The sequence below is a fragment of the Dryobates pubescens genome, chromosome 14 (genome assembly GCF_014839835.1).
Source record: "Dryobates pubescens isolate bDryPub1 chromosome 14, bDryPub1.pri, whole genome shotgun sequence".
Lineage (NCBI taxonomy): Eukaryota > Metazoa > Chordata > Aves > Piciformes > Picidae > Dryobates > Dryobates pubescens.
The window spans coordinates 15126656-15150776 of NC_071625.1; positions in this window are offsets into that span (position 1 = coordinate 15126656).

Here is a 24121-nt window from a genome sequence, read left to right on the forward strand (position 1 = left end):
CATGCTCACTGCTGCCTTACTTGTAACAGAAATATCCAACTCCAAAATGAATTAGTCTGTGCTAAAACTAACTCTTGCTGATGGTGGCAAGTTGTTAATTAAATGACGCTTTTGTGCTGTTCATTTTGAAAGCCTCTGGAAAGATAACCTGAAGTTCTCAGCTTCTGAAAGGAGTGGAAAGAGGTGTGCAAGCACAGAGTTTTAAAGACTACAGGAGAAGATGAAACAAAATTCCATTCAGGGTTATGCTTACCAGGACAGAATTTTATCACACAGCCTCACTGGACAGGATTTTATCATACAACTTTACTATGATAAGATTCTATCACATAGCCAATGTCAAGCAGGGGTTAGATGCCTGGAAAAATGGAAGTACTAGGGATTGCGTTCAAAATGCAGAACTGCATGGCCTTCTTGCAGAGAAAGCTATGTCAGCAGATCTTCCAGACCCAATGATTGGAAACAATCTTCTTCTGTCCTTTGGAAAGGACCTCTTATGGCCAGAACAAACTGACCTCTTATAAGAAGCACCTGTAGTGATGGCTGTAACCTTTGTTTCCACACCTGCAGCTCTGTGGTTCAAAGGATTCTATCATATTTGGATAAAATTCAGAGCAGGAGATGCAAAAATTACTTATGCCATAAAGCACCTTCCCTCCAAGGTCAGCAAAGCCATGAGGAGATATTATCCCACAGAACATTTTGGCTCTCTCTCAGCAGTCAAAATCCAGCACCAAGCATGCAGCAAGGGGAAGCTATTGCCTTTCAGTTATCCCTCCTCCCATTCAACTCACCACACTGGGACACAGTAACTGGCCTTACCAGGTGTTCCTTCAAATGTCACCCACCAAAACAGATCCTCCCTAAGGCTGTTTGTTTCTTGTTTCCCTTGGTTATTTTGTTTTGGTTTTTTATTTCATTTGTTTGCTTTGCAGTTTGTTTTGTTTTGCTTTGCTTTGTTTATGCAGGTCTGCTCCTTGGGTCTCTGTGGCTGACAAACTTTTTATTTACATGCTGATCTTGATGTCCTGCCCCAGCTCTGTTCTCTGCAGCGTTCAAATGGAAGAGTGAAATATAGCTGGGTGTTTCAGCTTATTCATGGAGCAGCTCATTCCTCACTCCTAGGTAATAGATATTTCATGCTGGGGATCTAATCTCTTTCATTTTACTGCATTTATTTATTTATTTCATACAATGGTGCCTTTTTTCCCCCCACTTTTTGTTTGTTTGTTAGTTTTGTGGCACAGGGGGACAGTTCTAGTGATGGCAGCAAGGACAGCAAGAACTTTGCTAGGAATAAAAGGGAATCATAGAATTGTTTAGGTTGCAAGAGACATTTCAGATCATTGAGTCCAGCCAGTAACCCATCACTTCTAAGTCACCACTAAACCATGTCTCTCAGCGCCACATTTCATGGCCACCTTCTGGACTGGCTCCATCAGGTCCATGTCCTTCCTGTACTGAGGGCTCCAGACCTGGACGCAGTAACTCCAGGTGAGGTCTCAGCAGGGCAAAGTGGCAAAATTGCCTCATGTGATCTGCTGGCATCTCTGAGGGGAACAATTCCTCTACACTTCTCCAGCTTCAAGAAGTATCCAAACAGCTCAAGTTTGGCTCAGGCCAGGTAGCTGTAGATGTCTACAGAATCGAAGCTGAATATACCAAGGCAAGTTATCTTTATAATTAATGCAGAGATATAGACATTTTTAAGGAGTGAGTCACCTGACCTTTCTAATAAATCTCCTTCAAGATCAGATGAATCATGGCCTGAAGTCCACTGTCTGTGTTGACTGGCTCTCCATTTACTGACTCAATTTATTCCCCATTTGTTTTAACCAAGATATTTATTTAATCAGATGTCCTCCAACCCAGGAAATGTAAGATATTATCACTTTATACCTCTAATTTTATGCTCTTATCCTAAGTGTTCATGAGCACCAGCTGTCACAGAAAAGGTTGTTGGGCTGATGGACACACTGATCTACTGGAGCTGGGATTCCAGGCTTCTGCAAACAATGTTCCTTCATCAAGTCCTCTGCATATAGAAGATAGAAATCTGACAGTAGGCCAATGGAGTCTGACTGGAGGAAACACAAGCTCAGCTTTGTGCAGAAGCAGAGACAAGTATCCCTGTTTCCATACCCACAATTTCCTTCTATCAGTGCATGCATACTTCCAGGTGCACGTTTCCCATGTGGTGATCACGGACTCAGCTATCTGCTTGCTTTTCCCAATGCCACAGAATCATAGAATGCCTTGGATTGAAAGGGACATTTAAAGGTCATCTAGCCCAACCCCCTTTTCTCTCTGTGATTGATGAAGATATTAAACAGCACTGAAAGCATACCAAGGCCACATACCCTGCAAGATTTCACTTGTAGTTATGATAAATCCTCTGGAAGCTTGCCACTCTTTAGAGAATGTGAAACTAAAGGTCCCAGCTTTTGGCAGAAGGATATGAGATCTTCCACCACATGGAATAATCTCATGCATGAAACCCCATTTGAGAGCATCCTAAAGTTCTACTTTGATCTCCAAAGTAGGACTGGAAAGACATTGGTGTGTTTTCTAATGGTCAAAACTACTTACCCTGTGGGTATCTTCCTCCTTCCCATGAGACATACTCACTGGCTGAACAAGAGTAAGAGGAGTCCAGGAGCTAGACCTAGCTCAGAGATGAAGACTCCTCAGGATGTAGGACTGGCAAGGACAAAGTAGGAATGTTCGCTCATCAATAGGCCAGACTATGAGTATTCAGTGACCAGGACCAGTCCAGCCTTTCTGCTGACAACTTCAGGTAGAGAAGTGTAGGGTGGGAGAAAATCACCATAAAACTCAACATTAAGATATTAGGAAGAAATTCTTCACTGTGACGGTGGTGAGACACTGGAGCAGGCCACCCAGAGAAGTTGGGGCTGCACCATTCTTGGAAGAGTTTAAGGTCAGCTTGGATGGGGTTTTGAGCAAACTGGTCTAGTGAAAGGTGTCCCTGACCATGTCAAGGAGGTTGGAATTAGCTGATCTTTAAGGTCCTTTCCAACCAAAACAATTCTGTGACTATGATTCTATGATTCTAATATCTGAATGCTAATGCCCACTGTGGATTGGACTCTTGTACAGAAATCAGTAAGGGCACCAAATGGGTTTAACTTCTCAGGGACTCAGGTCCTGCCAGGAAGCCTGATAGTAGGAAAGACATGAGGAAAACAAACAACAAAACAAAGAAACAAGAAAACAAACATTTCCTGGTGCTCTGCACAAGCATTACAGTTGAGGTGCTGAGCTCATGCGGAAAAAAAAGACCTGTGGTGACAGGTCCACCTTGAGCATTTCTGCAGAACCTCCCTTTGGAGGAGATGGAGACAGCAGCCCAAGGAAAATTACAGAGCTAGGAGTCAGGATTAATCCTAAAAGCAGGACAAGTTAGGTAGCAGTCTACTTGTTTCCCTCCAGTGACACAGGATTGCAAAATTCAGTGCTATTGCTCTAGATGTTTGGTAAACACAACACACCTCACATCGTGAGCAACCTGAAAATGCTGATCAGAAACCCAAACAAAGTGTAATTACTTGTGATGACAAAGGAAAGTGATAAAAAGTGAGCTGAATAATGATATTTGAAGTGTTGAGAAGCCATATGGGGTGGAGGGGGAGGAGGGGAGGTGGTGACATCAATTAAAAGGCCATGCACTCCAAGAGAGAAATCAAACCCTAGCAATGACATGGGACCTAGACCTCGGTGGAGGCAGCTGGCTTATAATGGCTAAGAAAAAGTGTACAGTGGCTATTTCTTTTTATCTGTCTGCAATAACAATAAAGGGGGGAAATTAATACCACCTTTGTGTGACAAAGCATTTTGCAGTCATTCAGGAACCAAGAGCATTGGGATGCATGTCTACTGATGGAAATACATTGAATCATAGAAGGCAGTCATAGATTGCACTGGATTGGAAGGGACTTTTAAAGATCATTTAGTCCAACCCCTCTACATCTTCAACTACATCAGGTAGCTCACAGCTCCTTCAAGCCTGACCTTGAATGGATCCAGTGATGGGGCCTCCACCACCTTCCTGGGCAGTCTGTTACCGCATTCAATGGTTAGGCAGAGTGGAACCACAGGGCAAATGATTGCATTACCTTCTGGGGTCAGCTTTTGAGAAATCTTCAAATGTGAGAGAAGATACAGAATGTGTGGGAGTGTGGATGTCCCATGTCTGCTGAACTGGAATTAAACTGATCTGGTGTCACAAAGCTGCCTTCTGCATTCTTCTGACTTAAGCACAAAGCAGCAAACCTTCCCCAGCAATTCAGCAATGATGACAAAATTACAAGCTGGAGATACTGATAAAGCACTTGGTAAAGCGATTAAATAGTTAAATTAGTAACATCTAATCATGTGCTCTCACAGTGAAGGCCAATGGTCTCTTGGGGTGCATGAGAAAGAGTGTGAAGGTTGAGGAAGGCTCTTCATCCCTCTAGTCTGCCCTAGTGAGGTCACAACTGGAGTATTGTGTGTCCAGTTCTGGGCTTTTCAGTTCAAGAGAGTCAAGAAACTACTGGAGAGAGTCTAGTGGAGACCACAAAGATGCTGAGGGGACTGGAGCCTCTCTTTCACAAGCTGAGAGACCTGGTGCTGTTCAGTCCAGAGAAGAGCAGCCTGAGAGGGGAACTGATCAATGTTCATCGGTATGTAAAGGGTGGGTGCCGGGCTAATGAGGCCAGACTCTTCAGTGGTGCCCAATGACAAGACAAGGAGCATAAACTGGACCACAGGAGGTTCCACCTGAGCATGAGAAGAAAATTCTTTCCTCTGAAGGCAATGGAGCACTGGATCAGGCTATACAGAATACTTGTGGGATCTCCTTCTCTGGGGACTTTCAATATCTGCCTGCATGCAGTGCTGGCAACCTTCTTTAGGTGACCCTGCTTTAAAAGTAGGAGGGGTGGGATTGGATGACCTCCAGAGGTCCCATATGACCCCCACCATTCTGTGATACTATGACCAGTGAGGAGAAGTGGTATTTCCAGTGGGATGAGTCAATGACCATAAGCACTCAATGCAATGCTGTGGTTTAATTCACTTCTTGATTTTACAGAGTGGTGAATGTGAATAAAAATTGTATTGATGTCCCCTGCTCCTTTCCTTCTTGCTTGCTTGCTTTTTTTTTTTTCCTCAGCAGGCAAAGGGCAAAGAGGAATGCAGAAAAGCAGAGAGGGAAAAGAATAACAAATGTAAACTGAATGCTGATGGATTTTCTAAAGGCTTCTCCAGGTATCACTAAATCCAGAAAAATGTGAAAATTACAAACAGTGGGGTGGTGTGTGTGTGTGTTTGTTTAAGGGAGTGGGAAAAAAATCATTTATCTAACAGAAAACTTTAAAACAAAATATTGCAAATAGCTCTGCTTATGACTCTGGAAGCAAGACTGAAAATAATGCCAAGGAAGGCTCTGCAGAAAGTAAGTGAGGCACCAAAAGACTTTCTAATTGCCCCATTAGCCTTCTTTCATCTTTTACATCTATGACACAATCAACAGGGACACCCTGAGAGTCTCAGAGAAAGGGTTTTCAGTCACTTGCAGGATGATGCCATCAACCATCTATAGGAGAAGCTACCCACTTTGCATTGAACACTCCCAAACAGTTAATTTTTTTGCTGCAATGGGACAGATGGAAGTCTCAAAGGAATTTATAATTTCTTTCCTTCCACTCAGAAGAACACAGGAACAAAGGGCATAGAGCCCCTGCCAAGCAGTTGTATGTTTGTCATTTAAGCTGTAATTCACCCAGAGCTGATGGAGGAATATCAGTCTTGTTGGGCCTAGAGTTGCAGGATTAATGGGACAGAATTAGAGGAGAAGCTTTTTACATGCAATTCAGGAAATGTCTAGACTTCATGAGAAATCTCTTAAATTAGAGGTGCAGGGTGTTTGGAACAGAAAAGCTCTTCTTGCTCTTGGCAAGGGGATGGGTTGACAGAGGGGAGGGGATGCAATAGGATTGGTTGTTGGGAGGTGTCTGGGGCTTGCTCTTTGGAGAGTAATGGATCAATTGGAAAGGTGAAGCATTATCTTTCTCAGGACTTGTGTCTCTAAGTAAAGGTGGAACATGGCTAGAAGGGAAGTAATTTCAGAGCATCTAATATGAAATTGTAGCCCTGTGGCAAAACTGTTGTTGACCCCATCAAAACCTTAGGAGGAAGGTAGAAGGACTGGTAAAGTTGATGGCATCTGTCCTGCTTTATAGAATTACACAACAGTTTGGTTTGGAAAGGATCTCTAAAGGTCATCTAGTCCAACCTCTCTGCAGTGAGCAGGGACATCTTCAACTAGATTAGGTTGTTCAGACTCCCATCCAACCTGACTTTGAATGTTTCCAGGTCTTTATCTTGAATTAGAATAGAATAGAATAGAATAGAATAGAATAGAATAGAATAGAATAGAATAGAATAGAATAGAATAGAATAGAATAGAATAGAATAGAAGTTAACCAGGTTGGAGAAGAACTTTGAGATCATGGAGTCCAACTTATCATCCAACACTATCTAATCCACTAAACCATGGCACCAAGCACCCCATCCCATCTCTTCCTAAACACCTCCAGTGATGGTGACTCCACCACCTCCCTGGGCAGCCCATTCCAATGGCCAGTCATTGGACATATTTGATTACCATTCAAGCTTTCCACAGCTGAGATTTTCTAATGAGCACAAGAAAAGCAAGCCACTAAAAGCCAGCTAGACCAAGCTACTAGCAAGCACAATTGCTCTGTGTGATCTGACGGTGATCTCTATAACTCTAAGTAACCTTCCAACTTGCCAAGAATTTCCTCTATTTTAACCTGTGCTTGTTACTTGACATCTTTTGCTGTTTCCTCTTGTGTCTGCTTAGTTCCCAGACTTGAGTTATTTTCTCAGTGCCTGAATTAGCTTAAAATCTTTGATTTATCAGAATTAATTATATCAGACAATTACATTTTTAGTTTTTTTCCCAAGACAGGGTAATGGGTCTTGTGGGCAGGAGAGAAGCAGCAGATGTTATGTGATGGCATCAGAAAGGCTCTGGCCAGTGTTTCACATGACATTTTCCTAAGCAAGATAAGGAATCTCAGTGAAGATGAATGTGAAAAAGTGGGCTCTTGCAGAGTGGTGATGGGTGTCAAAATGATTTACATTGTCAAAATGAATGCATGCATCTAAAAGAAACCTACAGGAACCTGCTCAGATACACAAGGAGGACCACAGCTTACAAGACACACACTCATCTTTGCCCACGGCTACCTCTCCATTCTTTTGAGCTCTAGTAAGGTCGCCCATTCAGTTGTGATTCTGTGTGGCTGTGGTGGTTTCAGCCTTACGGGACTTAAGAGCTCAGATGGGGGCAAGGCTGGGAATCCCTCCCCTGCTCCTCCCTCCTCTTTCCCAATAGGGAGGAAAAAGAAAGGGAAGGAGCAAATGCACCAAGAAATAATTTGAAGTTGGCTTGGAAGTAGAGAAGTAAAGAATTTTCTTTAAGCAATATATATATGTAACAATAACAGGTAGGGTTCACAAGGATAAGGAACAAAGATGGATGGAAGAAAAAATAAGAATACAAAACCAGTCTCTCTGAAGAGGTGTGGAGGTAGCATGGAGAAGGATCAGGCCTGACCACGTGGCAGAGAAGCAGGGAGCCACCAGCAGTCCTCGTCCAAGCAAAGGCAGGGGCCAAGAGACCTAATGGTTGCAGTAGCCTTTTTATAGCCTTGCTGGGCTGGGAGGGGGAGTGGAACAGACTAATTTAGATTCCCAGGGAGAAAACTCCTTGCAGGGAGGGCAATGCTCCCACAAGCCCTCCCCCCCCCCCCTGCTTCCAGGATGGACATAACCCATCACAGTGGCCTACTTCAAAAGAATGTAAAGTATTGTCAACAGCTAATTAGGGAGGATCAGGGAGGAGAATTGAGTGCTAGAAATCTGTCTTTAAGGTGTTGTGGCCATCTAATGATTTGCCTTCTAACAGCATCACCTTGGAGTGAAAATAACAGTCCTCCCACACCCTCCATGAAGAGCTTAGTATTGCTTTAAGAAGGAAGGTCCTGCATAAAAAAAAAGACACATTTTTGAGCCCTTAGAAGGTGATTCTCCAGTTTTGACTCATAGGACATGGTGATTTAATGGCTGGACTTGATGGTCTTAACGGTCTTTTCCAACCAAAACTATTCTATGATTCTATGATTCCATGACTTTATTATTCTATGACATCACTCAAGAAGCTCCTAAAGAAATATATTCAGAACCAAGGAGGTGAAGGAGATTCTGAGGAAACATTTTCTGAAACTCTGCTCTTCATGTTTGTCCATGCACAGAAAACAAAACCAAACCATAAATAAAGACATTGTTTCAGCCCTTTTTTAATCAGCATTCATTATCCCCCAGGGCAAAAGACCTAATATTGCAAGGCAAAAGGCCATAATTGGTGGATAGAAAGTAGGACATAGAAGTTTTCCAGAAAAAAAAAGTTACATCTCTCTGTCACAGGCAAATATTTTGGGGATGAACCAGGCATGATGCAGTAGTTGCCTTATCTTGGAGAGAGTCATTTGCCATTGGAATGTGCTGCCCAGGGAGGTGGTGGAGTCACCGTCCCTGGAGGGGTTCAAGAGGGGATTGGATGTGGCACTTGGTGCCATGGTCTAGTCGTGAGGTCTGTGGTGACAGGTTGGACCTGATGATCTTTGAGGTCTCTTCCAGCCTTGGTGGTACTGTGATCTCCTTCCTCTGGTAGAGTGGAAAATGAAGTGAGAAAAATAATATGAGAGTGGGGGTTCTGTGGAGCTTAAAATAAAAGTGCAAGATGATGTTACACTTCTGTTGGACACTTTGCACAATCTAGGTGGGAATGGGAATCCAAGAAATACAGAGATTTAAGTTGGCAATCATAAAGGGTGAAGTCTGAGGGCCTGACAGACTCACACAGTCTGATCTACCAAAGTAAATCGGTCATTCCCTAAATCTTTTATAGCAGACACAAGGGAATGGGCCTCTTTCTCCAGTACCTGCTCCCATTCTGTCACTCCTCTTTTAATTTTCTTTATCTATAATATTAATAATCCTAAAGGTATTTTTAGTGGGTTCCCTAGGAGATGTATCTCTTCCTGTCTGTGTGTTTCCTTGCATACCAATAGTTGAATATCCTGGTATCATGATTATCTGCTAAAAATGATTTCGCTTTTTTTTTTTTTAACATAGCTTCCTACTAAAAATATCTGATAAAATTTATTTTCTGAATTACCCTCATCCTGTGAAAGTGCCTGTGACACAAAATAGTTTTTTAAATGTCATTTGTTGCTGCTAATTTTCCAAATTAACTGCAAGTTTAATGAGAATTATGGCTCCAGACATTCCCATATGAGATCTCCCAAACTTTTATCTGTTGATATATGCCAGCTTACAGTTGCCTTTCATAAATCAAAATGCAGAACTGTTCAGTAGCTTTATGTGTGAAAGATCATTTGCTTCTTTGTTTACCCAACAAAAATTATAAAGAAGAGCCTCTTTTTACTAAATAGGCATTCCCTTTGCAAAGCTTTCAAACCTCTCCTGTTCTTCAGTTTTCTTTTCATAAATAACTTGATCAACTGTATATTCAGTGCATATTTTGTCACAGTGCTGCTACCTGTTTTTCTCTAGGCTACACACAACCATGCTCTTGAAAGCTACTCCTGGTGAAGAGAGTGCTCACAGCTGGGCACATCTGTCTGATTTTGGTCTCTCCAGTGTCTTTGAGCCTGTAACAGCATTGCAGCCCTTCGTAGAATCATTTTGGTTGGAAGAGAACTTTACGATCATCCGGTCCAACCGTTAATCCAGCACTGCTGAGTCACAACTAAACCATGGCCCTCAGCATAACATCTACTTGTCTTTTAAATGCCTTCAGGGCTGAGGACTCCAACTCTTCGCCATGCAGCCTGTTACAGGGTTTGACAACCCTTTGGGACAATAAATTGTTCCTAATGTCCAACCTAAACCTCCCATGGCACAACTTGAGGCTGTTTCCTTTTGTTCCATCATTTGTTATTTAGAAGACTCTGAACCCTGACCTGCTTTCAACCTCCTTTCAAGGAGTTGTAGAGAACTAGAAGGTCACCCCTTCCCTCATCCTCCTCTTCCACAGAGTGAACAACCCCACTCATAGGATGTGAGCTCTGGATCCTTTTACCAGCTTCATCTCCCTTCTTTGGACGTGCTCCAGCGCCTCAATATTCATCTCATAGTGAGGAGCCTCAAACTAGGTGTGGCCTCACCAGTGCCAAGTACACTGGGACAATCACTTCCCTGGTTCTGTGTCACAAGTTAAGTGTGCTGCTGATATTCAATACCATGCTGCTGTCATGCCAGCTCCGAAAAGAAAGTGCTGGCGGGAGGGCATTGCAGTTCAGATTGTAACATGAGAAGCTTCCTGTTCCAGTTGCTGCTTTTGCTTTGCAAGTTTAGGGTGTTTGCCTTCTCTGGGCTGGCTGTGGGTCAGGGGATGGGGGGGTAGATCTCTGCTGCTGTTTCACCTTTGTGCTGCACTTTTCTGCAAATAGGCTAAGGTAATTGTGCATCTTTATCGTCTGGTTAAATTCTTTATCTCCATTTCTCATCTCAACCTAGAGTTTTCTTTGTGTTACTTTCTATCCTGTCTGTGTGGAGGGAAGGGGGGTGTTGTGAGAGCCAGATGTATTAAACCAGGACATCCTGCTTGCCACACTATTGCTGATGCTTCACCCACAACCATGCAACTTCTTAACAGCCTCATGCATGTCACTATCTCAAGGCTTTTTTTGGTAATGCAGATAAATTCACAGGACTTCACAGCCCCTTGCAATGGATTCTCGTTGATTATTGGGATATGATTTTCCCCTCCAGAGGACACTTCATATTGTTTATTCCCTCTATTCCTTCTATGGAAATTGTGTCTTCCTGGGAAGCCTGTCCAAGGCAGATTTGATACCTTTATAAAGGAATCAAATACCTTGGTACTGAAGGTGCACATTTCTATGCCAGAACAAATTTAATTAGTAATATCAGGAGTAAACTAGAATCTAGAAATATTCGTCCAGTATACTTTGCATGAAAAATAAAGTTGCAACACATTGCTGTTATATTAATTCATTGCATTCAGACTGTGGTAGCATCCAGATGTTATATCAACATATTGCTAAAGGACAAACCCTTCCCCAAAGAGCTTAACACTGTGTGAGTGTTGTCATACTGCTGAACATCAGTTATGCTCCAGCTGCTCTCCCCACGCAGGTAATAACCATGTTCTTTCCAGTCAGGGTCTCAGGAAACTTTCTCATATCTAAAATAAAAAGAATTTGGAAGGTGGATCTGATTCTAGAGTTTCACAGAACTGGGGACCTTGCACTTGCCAAAGCTGCTGAGGGGTTTGGAGCACAAGTCCTATGAGGAGAGGCTGAGGGAGCTGGGGTTGCTTAGTCTGGAGAAGAGGAGGCTCAAGGGAGACCTTATTGCTCTCTACAACTACCTGAAGGGAGGTTGTAGCCAGGTGGGGGTTAGTCTCTTCTCCCAGGCACCCAGCACCAGAACAAGAGGACACAGTCTCAAGCTGTGCCAGGGGAGATTTAGGCTGGATGTTAGGAAGAAGAGTGATTGGCCATTGGAATGTGCTGCCCAGGGAGGTGGTGGAGTCACCATCACTGGAGATGTTTAGGAAGAGATGGGATGGGGTGCTTGGTACCATGGTTTAGTTGATTAGATAGTGTTGGATGATAGGTTGGACTCTATGATCTCAAAGTTCTTCTCCAGCCTGGTTAATTCTATTCTATTCTATTGTAGTCTAGTCTAGTCTAGTCTATTTGATATGAAGAGACACATGCAACATCCACAAAACTTGTTATCCAGGGAGAGTTTATCTCAAAATCATAAAATGGTACGGATTGGAAAGGGCCCCTGGAGATCACCTAGTCCAAACCCCTTGCTAACATAGGTATGCCTACAAGAGGTTGCCCAGGAACAGGTCCAGGTGTGTTTTGAAAGTCTCCAGAGAAGGAGATGCCACAACCTCTTTGGGCAGCCTGGTCCAGTGCTCCATAATCCCCAAAGAAAAAAAGTTTTGACTGAAGATTAAGTGACACCTCCTGCATTGTGTTTGTGCCTGATGCCCCTTGTCCTGTCACTGGGCAGCACTGAAAAGAGTCCAGCCCCATTTAGAAACTGATCAGCATTGAGAAGATCCCCTCTTAGTCTTCTCCCCTCCAGGATAAACAGCCCCAGGTCTCTCAGCCTTTCATAGAGACTCACAGAATGCATCAGGTTGGAAGAGACTCTTAAAGATCATCTTGTCCAACTGTCCTGTTCACCTTTCTCCTCACAGAGGTGTTCCAGTCCCCCAGTCACCTTCTCTGGTCCTCCACTGGACTCTCTCCAGTAGTTCCCTGCCTCTTTTGAACCTGAGAGCCCAGAACTGGATACAATACTCCAGGTGTGGCCTCACCAGGGTAGAGCAGGGCAGAAGAATAATCTCTTTCAGCCTGCTGGCTACAGTCCTCTTAAGGTACCCCAGAATACCATTGGCCTTTTTGACCATGAGGGCACATTGCTGGCTCATGGTGAACTTGTTCAACAGTATTCTTGGGTTCTTCTCTGCAGAGCTGCTTTCCATCAGGTCAACCCAAAACTTGTACTGGTGCAGGGGGTTATTCCTCCCCAGGTGCAGGACTCTATGCTTGTCATCATTGAACTTCATTTGATCTTCCTCCAACACCTTTCAGGAAAGTTTTCCTCACATGATATTTCCTCAGCAGGCAAAGACATTTGGGAGAAGAAAGAGGGAACAGGTAGAACAGATAAAACAGTAGTGATATAAAATGAAGCTACAAGGTGCCCCAAGCCCTGCATAATCAATGCCCTAAATCAGCCAAAATATTCTGTCTGGGTTCAGAAAAAGCAGCACTTTCAGTCAGTGCATTGTTTGCCTAGTGCTTGGCCAGAGAGAAACTTGACAGTTCAGGGCAGTAGCTCAAACTAACAAGAGTTTGTGTCCTCACTGCAGGAGAGGCAGCAAGCAGGCAGTGAATTGATGTGCAAGTGAAAACCACCTTATTATTTCCAGCAGTAAATTAAATTCTGTAGAGGAAGCACTTGCATACCTTGGCTCACAGGCATCAACACACACTTAGACATAAGAGCACATGCACATCCATGTGGAAATCTTTACACATGAATACATATAAGCTCCAAGAAATGTATTCACATGGTCATGCACAGGTAATGAGGCCACATATGGAGTACTGGGTCCACTTCTAGGCTCCCCAGTTCAAGAGAGACAGGGAATGACCAGAGAAATGGAGGGCCCAAAAGATGCTGAGGGACTGGAGCATCTCTCTCTACAAGTAGAGGCTGAGAGACCTGGGGCTGTTTACCCAGGAGAAGAGCAAACTGACAAGGGATCTTATCAATGCTGATCAATAACAGAGGAGCAAGAGGATGGGGCCAGACTCTTGTCAGTGGTGTCCAGCGACAGGACAAGGGTTAACAGGTGCAAACTAGAACACAGGAGGCTTCATTGACACTGAAGGAAAAGCTTATTCCCTATGATGGTGACAGAAGCTAGAAGCTGCAAGCCAAGTACAGGACTTAAAACTAGAGTTACAGGAGATGCTGAGACTTGAGATGCTGTAATGTGGCTCAGTAAACTGGTGGTTCCTAAGGTACAGGGTTATCTTCCCCATCACTCAATTCATTCATCATGCTAAAGCAGCTAAAATGAGTTGGTAGCTGCAGAAAGACACGTTAGAATCAAGATGCTGCCTTTATCTGCATTTACTTTTCATTTTGGTTTTGTTGTTATTTTGTGTTGTGTTTTGTTTTGTTTTGACCAAAATAACTTGCCCACATATGGTAGAGATCATCACAATGATTTATCTGTCTCATTGATTTCCCAGTTCCACAGCTGATGGAGATGTCGGGAAGAAGTCGGTACAAGCATCAGAAAGAGGCAAATTGGGTTTTCATGGCCCCATGCTACTTTATCCAATTATATCTTCCCATGTGAGGACATCCCACTGGGGTCTCACCCTTGGATTCACTCTTCTTAATGACATTCAATCATTTTGTGCTGAAGACAGTCATTTTCATAGCTGCTTGCATAATAAATTCAGAGTTACACGCTCACTGGTTCTCTAATTATATCCCATTCCTCCAAAACAACATGATTAAACCAAGTCTCAACTGAAAAAAAAACACAACCCTTGAGTCAGCACTTTTAGTTCACTGGCAAAGTTTGAAAATATTTGGGTTTGTTTGATATTTTCTTTTACAAAATGGAATTTCACTGTATTGAAAGGTTAAGTTATTGGGCCAGTGGATAATTGCTTGTGGGATATTCTGTATTTATGGCCTGAAAATGATTTCATGATCTTGGGAAAGTTAATCTACATTGAGTCTGAAGTTTGTGATGCAAAGGTAGCAGGACCCACTTGAACTAAAGGAGTTTCAGACCTAAAAACAACACAGCTTCTGTAGGAAGAATACAAATGGAAAATGGAACATGAACTCTTCACCTATATTTAGGTTAGACCAATCACACACCTCAACCTAATCTAAACCTAGTAAATTCTCATTTTTATGAGCTTACTGGAGAAGTAAATATGAGAAGCTCCAGAGGAGGTGGTGAAAACCGTCAGACCTATGACGACACTGATTAGGTTTCTTACTATTTTAGATAACTTGTGCTATGTATTGCAACTGATTGTTGGCTCAGAGGTTTTCTGAGCATCTTTGGTGGTCACTCTTCATAGAAATTGCCCTTACTTCACTGGTTCTGCAGTGGGTGGGACAGGTTGAGAATGTCATTCTGGGCGCAAAGGCATTAGAATCAGTCACTCTAGTGCTGTTTGCACCAATTGATTGAAAGATAAGAGAAACATAGTTTAGAGCCTAAATCAAGTTCAACATGGCAAAAACATAATCCAAGGGATAGGCACAAAAAGTGCAGCTTCATTAGGAAGTGTCTGCTACCCTTCCTAATACATGCCCCTACACCATACCACCTTTCTGTAAATAGCCTCAAATCCCTCCAACTCTGCTGGCTGCAGGAGCCTCAAGGTCTAGGACAAGATGATTGTATCCAGAATGAATGCAGCTGGAAGGGAAAACATATTCCTATGGCCATGCTGTGGTTACTCAGCCAGACCCTACCACTGCCTATATGCCATGTAAGGGAGCCTTTTCAGTTAGTTATTTGTGTACACAAGTAAGAAGCAAGGAACAAAGAAGATGCATGCTTTTTGCCTGCAAAAAACCCATGAAAACTTTGATAAAAACACTGGTGCACTCAAATTTAAAGGATTTTCTAGACACAAGTGACACATTCTGATATGATTTCTACCGTAGCTCAGGAAACCATTTCCAAAATATCCTAAGTTTAAGCCAGGATTGTGTCTGCGGTAGCAGGGAGCTCAGTGTGGCTTTAATCACCAAAGATCAGTTAAGTTTTCCCAGCAAGTGTCACTGCATCTATTACAGTTTCTGTATCTGAGTAGGCTACCTTGGTACACTCTCTGCAGGGGTAGCAGAGCAGTCTTGTCCCTAGGTGAGACTCATATAACCTGGCACATGGGATAGGATTGTCTGATCAAATAAAGATGGAGATGAGATGACTAATGTCCTATGAACCCCTGCCTCTACTGACTCATTCTTCCTTGACCATAAAGCAAGCCAGCAGTGATGACCTCTGATGCTGGCACTTCCAGTAAAGACACCCATGCTTAGTCATGCAAATCCTGCCCTGAGCAACACCAACTCACTTAACCTGACTTCTTTTCACACCCACACAGCCCTTATGCATCCATTTTGCTTCTCTCTGCCCTGGTAAAGACAAGCTTTCACTTGGTTATTATGGTAGACAGTAACTGGGTAAAAAAATCCTTCTCCTGCTCTCAGAGTATTTCACATCTTAGTATGGTACTCAGGAGTTGAGGTTGTGCTCTTTGACCTGGTCATGATGCAGCTTACACCATGTACTATCAGGGAGAGCTTGGTTTGTAAAACCATTTTGTATGGACTTGGTGAGTATAGACTAAGAGCAATAAGCCTGATATAATCCAGCTAGACAGGTAAAGCAGTAGGAGTAGAGTAATGGTAGGAATAGCAGTAGTAAAGTTTAAATAAGGTACTTTGGGACAATGTCTAGTGGTCACGGTGGTGTTAGATTGAGAGATGGGCTGAATGATATTCAAGCTCTTTTCCAACCAAAATGATACTATGACAGTGGGTACATCTTCTGTGGGTACATCGCTTGGAGCTGAAGTTGCTGGTGGTTGCAATGGCAAAATGGTTTTCATATCCCCTCCATGTGTCACTGCAGATCTCCTCCTTAAATGTCATGATTTCAGCTCCTTCATTTTTATGGCCCTACAGGAAAGCTCCATAGTCCTTGTGGGCATGTCAAAGAGCAAAGTTAATGTATGAATGAACAAAGTTAATTGTGATCATTACTGTGTGGATGGAGGATCTACACCATCACTGTTTGTTTCCTACTGCTGGCTTCTGTCACCACCCATCCCTCATCTTTGTCGCCTTTTGACATTGTACATTCTTCACAGCACAGAACTTGCTCCCTAATTTGCCTGTTAAATGTCTAGTCTACAAATTAGTCCCAGCCATGCTCATTAACAATCACTTGTACTTATTCCTTCATAAACTGATGGATGAAAAGCTCTTTAAAAAGTGCAAAAATATATTATCTCCCCCAAGAGGAGGGTTTGCAATGTCATTGCTCAAAGCATGCCAGCAGACTTTCCCATCTAACTGAAATCCACCACAGTACAACTCTGTTGCCAGAAGCATATCTTGTTTTTCTCCCTCATCTTTCTTTCTTGTTGTTGTTTTTAATTTTACTTTATCTTCTGATTCTTTCACTTACAAAATTAAAGGAGATTATGATTTTAACTCCTTGGGTTTAGAGCCGTGAGCAACAAAAGCTACTTTCACTGCCATCTGCAAATTGCAAGAGAGATAAAACCATGTAAGAGAAAGGAAAAAGAAATGTTTTTCACATAGCAGTATATTTTGGCAGAAGATTAATTTGCTATCTGACATTTGATGCTTGTTGTTAGCAAACTCCAGATCTGCAAATGCATATCAAGCTGAAAAGCATCATCTAATCAAAGAGAGGATTATGGAATCACAGAATCATAGAACACACTGGGTTGGAAGTGACCTCTAAAGGTCTTCTTGTCCAGCCACCTCTGTACTTAACAGAGGCTTAACTAGATCATGTTGTTCAGAGCCCTATCCAAGCTGTCCTTGAATGTTTCCAAGGATGAGGCATCCACCATGTCACTGGTCCAGGGTCTCACCACCCTCATTGTAACAACACCCAGTCCTTGAGTACAACTCTTCCAGCTCATATTCCAGAAAGCAGCATATAGGTGGAAACAGAAAAATCATAGATTCATAGAAAGGCTGAGGCTGGAAGACACCTCTAAAATCATCAAGTCCAATCATGAGCCAAACACCACCATAGCCACTAAACCATGTCCCAAAATGCCATGCCTACATGTTTTTTGAGCACTTCCAGGTCTGATGACTCCATCACCTCCCTGGACAGCCTGTTCCAATGCCTGTCCTCTCTTTCAGGAAAGAATTTTTTTCTAATATGCAGCCTAAACCATCCCTGCCTCAACTTGAGCAGACTTTCTCTTGTCCTATCAGTAGTTATTTGTGAGAACAGACTGATTCCCACATTGCTACAGCTCCCTTTGAGGGATTTGTTGAGATCCAGAAGGTCTCCCTTCAGCCTCCTTTGCTTCAGATTAAACAATCTCAGTTCCCTCAGCTTCTCCTCACGACACCTGTTCTCCAGACCCTTCACCAACTTCATTGCCCTTCACTGGACCCACTCCAGCACCTCAATGTCCTTCTTCTAGTGAGGGGCTCAAAACTGAACACAGTACTCAAAGTGTGGCCTCATCATGTTGAGTACAGGGGAACAGTCAGCTTTCCTGGTGGCCACACTATTCCTAATACAGACCACCTTGGCCACCTAGCTCAGAGAAAATCTAAAAGGGTGCACTAGTGATAAGGAGCTACTTTGGGTCAGAACATGCTTGATTTTTAAGATGTGATGGCTGAGAATTTGCCACCTTTCTCACCGTCCCATATATGTATGAAATGATTAGAAGGGTGAGCCAGGAGTAGAGCCTTGAGTACACTGCAGAAAAAGAGTACCTTTTTTTTTTTTTTCCTTTTTTTTTTTAAATCTAGCTTTGTTTGAACTCTATTAAATCTTTGCTTCACTGGTTCTAAGCCTGTCCAAGCCAACCTGAATGATTATTGTTGTTACTACCAGAGCACAAAGTGAGAAAAGAGGGGATTGTATTTAAATAGGTTCTTTTTTTTCCTGCAGCTGGCTGTGCTGCAGAGGGCTTGCAATGTTTCATACTACAGGCATTACCAATTCCTTAGAGCTTTGCATGGAAGAAGCTTACTTTGACATTCTCATCAACTCTTCTCCACCCTATTTATTGTCCAAAGATTAGATGATGTCCACTTATAGCAATAACTGCATTTTTAGAAGCTATCTCTGCATGGCTGCGATGTATACTGGAGCATGTCCGGAGAAGAGCAACAAAGGTGGTGAAGGGGCTAGAGAACAAATCTTATGAGTGGCTGAGAGAACTGGGGTTATTAAGTCTGGAGAAAAGAAGGCTGAGGGGAGACCTGCAGATTCGTATCTCCTTCTGGCTAACCTAAACCTCCCCTGGCAGAGGCCGAGGTCATATCCTCCTGTCGTATCACTTGTTATTTGGAAAAGAGCCCAACATTAACCTCACTACATCCTCCTTTCAGGTAGTTGTGGAGAGTGAGAAGGTCTCACCTCAGTCTCCTTTTCTCCACATTAAACAGCCCCAGTTGCCTCAGCCACCCCTCAGAAGACTTGTTCTGTAGACCCTTCTCCAGCTTCATTGCCCTTTTTTGGACACACTCCAACACTTCAAAACTGAGTGTGCACATCTATTTTGTGTTTTTCTGTTCTACTGCAACTGTTCCTTACCATTCTTCATCTTCAGGGGGCAGAGGGGGGAGGAGAAAACTAGGTGATCTCCTAAGGCCCTTTGCAACTCCTTCCATTCTGTGATTCTCTGAACCTTTTCCAGGGCCACCACAGCCTTTTGAGAGAGAAGGATAAGAACTGCACACAATATTCCAGATGCACGTCCAAAATGTGTCTTTTCAATGGCATTATGATGACTTCTGTTTGGCTTTCTACTCTCCTTAATAATCCTTAACATTCAATTTCCTTTTTTGATTACTGTAGAGCAATGAGCTCATAATTTCATTCAACTCTCTATTAGAAGCCCCAAATGTCATTCCTCAGTAGCAATAACCAGCTCAGAGCCCATCACTGAGCATCCAGAGTTACAAATATTGTTCTCCGTCTGTGCAATGCTTGCATTTAATGCCACCAAATTTCACCTGATGTTTTATTGCCCAAACATCCACAATGAGATAATGCCAAAACTCGTCACAGATGGTGTCAAGAAGCCGGATGATCCACAAGGGAAGCTGAGCTGAAACATAAGGGCTACAGCAAAGCGGGGAGAGGCCTCACCAGTAAGCTGTAGTAATTTCCCTACATTTCCCTACAATGTGAGATTTTCTGGGTAAAATTCACAGACCCCCTCAGAGGGAAAGCTGAAGTTTGATCCTTTCTGGTCCAATCACATTACTCTCTTTTTTTCTTTTTTTTCATTGGTAGTGCAGGGTTGGAACTAGATGATCTTTAAGGTTGCTTCCAACCCAAACTGTGGTTCCATGATTCTATGATTTAAAGATGGATGCATGTTTGAATTTGCATTCAAATTAAGCTGTTTACAGCCTGGACAGTTGACAGCAATGACTCAGTACCATGATTTTGCAGCTCATTTCAATGGGAAGTCTCACCAGATCAGCTGGTGTGCCCCTGCTAAAGTCTCTTCTCTTGATTAACAAGTGATAACAGGAAATAGCCTCAAGTTGCACCAGAGAAGGTTAAGTTTGGACATTAGGAAAAAATATTCACTGAAAGGGTTGTCAGTTCCTGGAACTGGCTGCCCAGGGAAATGGTAGAGTCACCATCTCTGTAGGGATTCAAAAGACATGAATGTATGGTGTAGGGGGATGTGCTTTAGTGATGGAAATGGCAATGTTCTGTTAACAGTTAGACTTATAATCTTAAAACCCATTTTCAGGCTAAACAATTCTATGATTCCATGATTCTAAAATATATTAATAAGTTTCTCTCTATGCCATACAGTATTGCAGACAAAATCTGAATACTCCCAAACCCTTGTCCCAGATAACAATCAAATCCTTTCCCATAGCCAGATTAAGTTACCTACAAATCTAATTCCTACAAATACAGTTCCTATACCCAGGTGATACTAGGGCTTTTTCAAGCTAGACCCTAGGAATTCTTGAAGGAATAACTGCATCGTATCTACTGGCTGATGATGTCAGCAGAAGTTTAGATAAAGTCTTCACTCAGTGGTCATCTTGTCTGCAAAGCAAGTGAGATAAATGTGGATGCCAAAAGTAAGGTACTGCTGGATTTTCCCTGAGAGGAAAACCCCCCAGATCCCCAGAACTTCATCCACAGAGATCTCAGTGGTTCAGAAAGTGTAACAACTCGGGCAGCAGTTTGCACATTGATGTGGGCACAGCTTTTCAAATGGCACACTGAGAAGCCACACAGGCTGCATGACATCGGAAAGACAGCTGAGGCTGTGCAACTGCTGCCACTCACTTTAATGAATGGGAGCCTCTCTGCAGATGACAGCTAGCACATGCTGACAAGGCAGCATGAGATGAGCTGAAGAAGCTTTGGATCTCCTGACATGACAAATGCTTCTTTACAGAGGTCCTTGACTTATGTCAAAAATTCAGAAGAGAGCTATGCAATGGGAAGAGGTAGCCAAAAGATGTCATATTTACTACACTTGCCCAGTGTGAAGGCAAATTACTAGAGATACATGTCGGTCCACCCTTCCACTCTTTATGTTGATTGTTTTACTAGATAGAGGTGTTAACAGTGCTCAGGTCCTCTTTTCTGGAGTCTCCTACTCTGGAAAACACCTGAATACATTCCTATGCAACCTGATCTAGGCATACCTGCATTGGCACATGGGTTGAACTGGGTGATCTCTAGAAGTCCCTTCCAACCCCTACCATTCTATGATTCTATGAAGGATTATAGAATAACTCTCAACATAGCATGTCAAGGAAAACTTTGGTTAAAGGCACACAGATTGAAAGAACAATGAGCAGAGCATCTCCCTTGGGGAAAATGTACTCGAGACATCTGCTTCTATGAATCATAGAATCAAAGAATTGCCTGGTTAGAAAACACCTTAAAATCACCAAGCCTAGTCACAAACTAACATTTCCCTGTACACAACTGTTAGACCGTGTCCCTATGCACCTCATCCAAATGTCTTTTAAACCCCTCCAGGGATGGTGACTCCACAACTTCCCTGGGCATCCGTTCTAGTGCCCAGTGACCCTTTTGGTGAAGAAATTTTTCTTATATGCCTAATCTAAACCTCACCTGGTGCAACTTAAGGCTAAAAAAAGACCATATTATCTTCGTACTGTTCCCCCTCCGGACATAACACAAGATTCAACCCAGTGAAAGTAGAACAACATTGGCCCACCACAAGAACACTTAGGAAAATTATTCTTGTTACAAAAGAGTGCATACAGATGGACATTTGGAAATGTGCTGAAAGCTGGGTCATCAAATGCTGTTACTAATGACTGCAATATATCATTCCAACTTGTGGATTTTTCTTTCTTGCATTTCCAGATCATCCGGCTGTTGCTTAGCCACCACCCATTCTGGGAGTATACAGAGACATCATGTGCCTTAGCTGCAAAAAAGTTTACTTTCCACAGCAATTAATTTGTGGTGTTTCCTTCTTTTGGTAAAAGTCAATCTTTCGAATTCCCCTTTTGATTTTCCCTTTTCAATTTTATCTTTCTATTTTCTTTTGCCATTTTCATTTTGTTAACTCAAAACAAACAATGAAAGTATTAGTTCTACTCTAGAAATAGGGGAAATGGTGAAAAAGAGTGGGTGAAATCCCTTGTATAAAGCATAAAGTATCCCTTGTATAAAGTTGCTCAGAGAAGCAGCTGCTTTCTGGAGTCCCAGATTAAAGCACTCAACAGGACCCAAATGATGGACTCAGACTAGATGCCAGCAAGAGTGTATTTTTACCATGCCTTCATATGATCTCAGGCATAAAAAGCTGCTGCAAGTGTTAGCACAGTATCATAGAGTAGTTTGAGTTGAAAAGGAACCTTTAAAAGTCATTTAGTCCAACTCCTCTGCAGTGAGCAGATACATCTTCCACGAGATCAGGTTGCCCAGAAACATGTCCTGCCTGACCTGGAATGTTTACAGGGGTGGGGCTTCTATCACCTTCCAGGGCAACATGGTAAAGTGTTTCACCACCCCCACTGTAAAAAATGTCTTCCTATTAATCTAATCTAAATCTCCCCTCTTGTAGTTTACAAACATCACCCCTTGTCCTGTCACAACAGGCCCTGACAAATTGTCCCCATTTTTAAGTACTGCAGGGCTGCTACATCTTCTCCCTGGAGTGTTGTGTTCTCCAGATTGAACAATGCCATCTCTCTCAATCTTTCCTCAAAGCCTTCTGATCATTTTTGTGGCCTCCTCTGGACTCCTTCCAACAGGTTCATGTCCTTCTTGTGTTGAGGACTCCAGAGCTAGACACAGTAGTCCAGATGAGCTCTCACCAGAGCAGAGAAACAGAATCATCTTCCTTGACCTGCTGGCCATGCTGCTTTTGATGCAGCCCAGGATATCGTTGGCTTCTGGGCTGAAAGGGCACATTACTGGATCATGTCCAGCACTTAATCCACGAGTACTTTCAAGTCCTCTGCAGGGCTGCTCTCAATCTTTTCCTCCCCAGACCTGTATTGATACTGAGGACTGTCCTGAACCAGGTGCAGAACCTTGCTATGGGAAATCTTACATCCTTGCCCATCTGCAATCATCTTGGAGAAGTCAGGGAAAAGGCATACATGCTGGCACGAAAGCTGGTTAAAGACACACAGGCTTCTTTGAGAAGTCCCTTGATGCAGTGACAACCCCAGTTACAAAAACTGTATGCAACTGTTTGCCAGATGAATAGGTCAAGAGAATAGGGGAAAACCCCCAAGAAGACTCCAGTAAGAGTCCAGGGGCCTTGAGAAGACTGCCTTCAAGCCCCTGTAAAAAAATAGAGAAGATCTGGATTTATCTGTCACTCTTTCCTTCTTTGCTTTGGAAGTCCCTCTGTTTTCTCACACTCACAAAGGCTTTCACATTTTTGTCAGGGAGCAGCTCTGTTTTGAAAGGGCCATGAATCACATCCATCAATCTTCCAGAGAAAAATAATCAACAGATGGTCATTAAAGACCACGTGGCTCCAGTCAGATCAGGAGATGCAGCAGAAAATGAGCTCTCCTTTCCTCCTGGTTATGCTTCTTTAATGCAGTCGTGCGTTCAGCCACATCCAGCCTGACAGGAAACACATGACAGCACCAGGGCTTGATGTATGGTACCAAAACCAGAACCTAAGGCTCCAGCTTCAATCAGAGAAAATATTTATCCCTACCTACCAGAAGGAATCAGAATGGCTTGGGTTGAAATGGACCTTAGATGTCATCTATTCCAACCTCCCCACCATGGGCAGGGACACTTTTCACCTAGACTCAGCTGCTCAAGGCCTCATCCCACCTGGCCTTGAACACCCCCAGGAAGGAGGTATCCACAGAGAAATGCTTCCTGGGCAGCCTATTCCTCTGGACCTGCCCTGACAGCTCTGTGTTCTTGTTATGGTGGGGACATCAGAACTGGATGCGGTATTCCAAGTGGGAGGAAGAGAGAAGTGTTTTCAGGCCACACAAAAGAAATACCTAATACCTGGGCTTCAAATAGAGTTTGGTCTCCATACTTGCTATGCTGCCGCAGCTGTTTCTCACCCTGCCATCTTCCATTCCCAACAACAAGAAGCCACATCCATTTTTAATGCCAACAGGTGTGAGGGAGAAGACTTAGGATGCAAATCAGGCATCTCTT